Source organism: Cryptomeria japonica, chromosome 9 (assembly GCF_030272615.1).
Source record: "Cryptomeria japonica chromosome 9, Sugi_1.0, whole genome shotgun sequence".
NCBI classification, from domain to species: domain Eukaryota; kingdom Viridiplantae; phylum Streptophyta; class Pinopsida; order Cupressales; family Cupressaceae; genus Cryptomeria; species Cryptomeria japonica.
The window spans coordinates 237,489,471-237,494,317 of record NC_081413.1 but is presented as its reverse complement, the minus strand read 5'-3'; positions in this window follow the sequence as shown (position 1 = coordinate 237,494,317).

Sequence of the window (4,847 nt, the reverse complement as noted above, 5' to 3'; positions counted from 1 at the left end):
GCAAAGCCTATGGTAAGATATGTAAGGTAATAGTTAATTCAGGTTTCAATGAGAATTTGGTTTCCATGGAGTTGGTAGACAAATTGAAATTGAAAATATTACCTCATGCTAACCCCTACAAGGTGTCATGGTTGAATAAGGGACAACAAGTCTTAGTGGATGAACAATCTTGGGTAGAGTTTTAGATAAGGGGAGTATAAGGACAAGATAATATGTGATGTAATCCCCATGGATGCTTGTCATTTGTTGTTAGAGAATCCATGGTAATATGACGTGCAATCCCAATACAATGGGAAAACAAACTCCTTTCCCATAACCCAAAATGGAAGAAAATACAAGATGGATCCTTTATCGGATGAGAGTGTGGATAAACACATTGGGTCAAGTTTCATGTTGGTGAGAGAAAGATTTTTTAGACATCCTAAAGGAGGAAGGAACCCTTAGGTATGCTCTGATTTTGAAGCCCAAAAACAATCTCGATGTGCATAGCCATGGTGAGGAAGAAGTTCCCAAGGAGGTGCAACAGTTTCTGGAAAATTACAAGGGTATAATGGTGGAGGAGATTCCTAATATCCTGCCACCCATTAGGGACATAAGCCATCAAATTGAATTCATACCAGGATCTACATTGCTAAACAAACTCTCCTACAAGATGACCCCATCTCAGAATGAGGAGATTGCCAAGCAAGTATAAGAATTGTTGGATAAGGGTTTGGTGAGAAAGAGTCTGAGTCCATTTGTTGTCCCAATAGTCCTAGCACTTAAAAAGGATGGTAAATGGAGACTTTGTACAAATTCTAGAGCAATCGATAGGCTTACTATAAGATATAGGTTCTCTATGCTTAGAATTGAAGACCTAATAAATTGTTTGGGAGGGGCTTGCTATTATTCCAAGATTGATCTCAAGAGTGGGTACCATCAAATCAGGACAAGACAAGGAGATGAATGGAAGACTTCCTTCAAGACAAATGAAGGTTTCTATGAGTGGTTGGTGATGCCATTTGGGCTATCCAATGCCCCAAGCACATTTATGTGCCTCATTAATGAGGTATTGTAAGACTTCATTGGTAAATTTTTTGTGGTTTATCTTGATGATATACTTGTGTTTAGAAGGACAAAGGAGGAGAATTTGGAGCACTTGAACTTGGTTTTGAAAAAGTTGAATGATAAAAAGTTGATGATCAACATGGAGAAGAGTGTCTTCATGAAGGAGGAACTTGTCTACCTTGGCTTTTTGATCTCAAAAGTAAGTTTGAAGATGGATCCAGCAAAGGTGGAGGCTATTTTGTTATGGCCTACACCCAAGATAGTAGGTGATGTAAGGAGATTTCATGGTTTGGCAACATTTTATAGAAAGTTCATAAAAAAAACTAGTCACATATGTGCACCTATCCTAGACACTATTAAGGGAGGACAAAAGTGTAATTTTTCTTGGTCCAATGCAACAAATGAAGCTTTTGAATATATGAAAAGGAGGGTAGCACAACAACCCATCCTAATTTTACCTGATTTCAATAAATTGTTCATAGTGGAGTGTGACGCTAGCAATCTAACCATAGGGGTTGTCTTGAGTCAAGAGGGCAGACCGGTGGCTTTCTTTAGTGAGAAACTCAATGATGCCAAAAGGAAGTACTCCACTTATGATTTAGATTTGTATGCAATGGTACAAGCCTTGAATAAATGAAGGCCTTAGCTTTTGCCTAAGGAATTCATTGTTTACACTGACAATCATGCTCTCAGTTTTTTGAATGGACGGGAAAAACTCAATCACAAGTACAAGAAGTGGGTTGAGCATCTTCAAGCCTACACATTCACCATCAAACACAAGAAAGGGCAGGCCAATAAAGTGGTAGACGCATTGAGTAGGAGGGTGTGCGTGGTTCGAGAATTCCAATTACAAAGTGTGGGGATTGATTCCCTCAAGCAAATGTACAAGGATGATGAAGACTTCAAGGAGATATATGAGGTTTGTGCTCAGTTTTCTGATTCTTATCATACTATTTTTTTTTGAGTTTTTGTTGCAGCAGGGATTGTTGTTCAAAGGGATCCAATTGTGTGTCCCTAAATGCTCCATGACGGAGAATATTATAAAGGAGAAGCATAGCGGCAGTTTGGGGGCCCACTTTAGGGTTGATAAAACACTAGAACAAGTGAAGAGATTCTTTTTTTGGCCAAAATTATAATCAGATGTCAGAAAATGTGTCAAAGGTTGCAGCATATGCCAAAGGGCTAAGGGAACATCATCTAATGCAGGTTTATATTAACCACTCCCTATTCCTAATAGGCCATGGGAGAGAATTAGTATGGATTTTGTCTTAGGTCTTCCTAGGACTCGAAGAGGTTTTGATAGCATCTTTGTTTTGGTAGATAGGTTTAGTAAATTGGCTCACTTTTTGCCATGTAAATGTACTAATGATGCTTCCCATATTGATGGCTTATTCTTCAAAGAAATTGTTAGAATACATGGTTTGCCTCTCAACATTGTGACTGATAGGGACTCTAAGTTTGTGGGCCACTTTTGGCGTACATTGTGGAAGAAATTGGGAACTCAGTTGTCTTTCACCTCAGCCTATCACACTCAAACAGATGGCCAAACTGAGGTGGTGAATAGGTCATTGAGGAATCTTCTTAGCTATCTTACAAAGTAGCATGGAGAGGCATGGGATATGATCATCCCTCAAGCAGAGTTTGCCTATAATGACTCTACTAATAGAAGTACTGGTAGGAGTCCTTTTGAGGTTGTCTATGAACTTCACCCAAGAGGAATTCTAGAACTCAGGGATCTACAAGGATTGGAGAGAAGGAGTGTTGAGGAAGAAGACTTTGCATTGACAATGAAGGAAATACATGATAGAGTAAGGGAGACTCTCCAAAAGAATACAGAGAAGTAAAAGGAGAAAGCCAATGAGAGGAAGAGAGATGTGTAGTATAAAGTGGGGGACTTGGTGATGGCACACTTGAAGAAAGAGAGGCTTCCAAAGGGCCATCCAACAAAGTTACTCACGAAGAAGATTGGTCCTTGCCAGATTGTCCACAAATTTGGTCCTAATGCCTATGAGATTGAACTTCCTCAAGTCTTGGGCATATCCCCAATATTTAATGTTTCAGATTTGTTTCCTTATAAAGGTGATAATGTTGCAGGTTTGTCAACAAAAGGAGATGAAGGTTGGGTTAAGGATCTGCCACCTAGCCAAATATTGAAGTTGGAGAGCATATTGGACACCAAGGTGATCAAGAAGACTAGGAAAAAGACATACAAGGATTACCTTGTCAAATGGAGTGGCCTACATGCTAAAGATGCCACTTGGATGAGCGAAGAAGACATGTTGAAGCATGACACTTCTATTGCAGACCTGGTTCCTCAATGGACTTGAGCTTTTCTACCCCTCGAGAGTATGGTGCAGGAGAACCTAGAAGGCTCATGAAGATCCAATGTGTTTTTCTTTTGTGTTTTTATTATTTCTGTGATGAAATAAGGTCTCAATGGCCACCTTTCAACATCTAGAGTCTTTTGGAGTCATTTTGTAAGGCCTTAGTGTCAGTTGATTGCATGTACTCAAATAGGTTGTCTTGGTCAACATGGGTCAACACCTCCCAAAGTGTGATATGGGGGTTCCTATCATGTATTTTATGTTCATGTATCCTATTTGACATATTTTCAAGGTTCGTAGGGGTCATTTGTGTCACTTTTGTAATTTGAGCAATTTTGCAAAAAAATTGCTTGACAACTTTTCAACCTTGTCAATCCACTTTACAGCCAAGCGGTGCTTGTAAGGCTAACCAATTCAAATGGTGGTTATATCCATTGGTTTTGGAGTATATATTGATCCCTCAAGGGCTAGAGAGGGGTTGGTTGATGACAATGTACGAAGATCTCATGTTTGGAAGCGATTTAATGAACTTTTCTCTACAATTTCCTGCAAAATACATTATTCTTTGATTCATATCTCTCTCATTTAAATGAATTTTCACACAAGGATGGAATTTATGGAGAGGCCCATATGTTAGCTTTCATTTGGCATCGGTTTGACTTGATTACATAGAGTTTTTTGCATTCTACAAGCGATTTTTTGCAAACTGGTCTGAAACCCTAGGTTTTGAGGGTTTTGTCAAGAATAATGCATATATAATCATTCCACAAAAGGCTTGACTCAATAATTGGTGGAATGGTGGGTATGTGGATTATTCAGGTGGGTTTTAAACCATTTTTGCAGGGAAGGAGTTCAAGTGGTGTTTTGAGCCATTGAAGGCTTAATATCTCTATGTATTAAGCCGATTTGACAAGGTTAAGAAACACATTAAGGATTTGGGTACCCAAACAACCAAGGAGGTCATAAAACCTATGAAATATATTCATATTTAACATTTCCTTACCTTTCAAATTGGTTGTGAAAATTGGTGGAGTGTCTAAGAGGTGGCCATGGTGCATTTGGAGACCTGATAGGGCTCTTGGAGGGCTATAGAAGTCAAGTTTTGAACACTTCATTCCAAAGAACCCCATAATTATTTTGACATATGTTTTGTAAACCCCAAAAGGGTATATATAAATGGTCTCATTTTGTCCTTTGTTTCTATGAGTCAAAAGATATGGTGGAAAAGGTCTCTGAGTAGGGTTATTAGAGACTAGGCCTCATAGAAGGTAAATGGTGTGGGGTGACTTAGTTGAGTTTTTTCAAGGGGTGAGGATGGTTGTATTGGGTCCACATAGGCCAGTGAACATATTGGAAATCCTTCCCCAAACCCTTCTTGTGCCTTTTATCAAGTTGTCTCATTAGGCCCTTGAGGAGCATAGTCTTGGCTAGAGTCCTCAGTTGAGTGATCATTGATCAAGTTAAAGTTTGGGATTT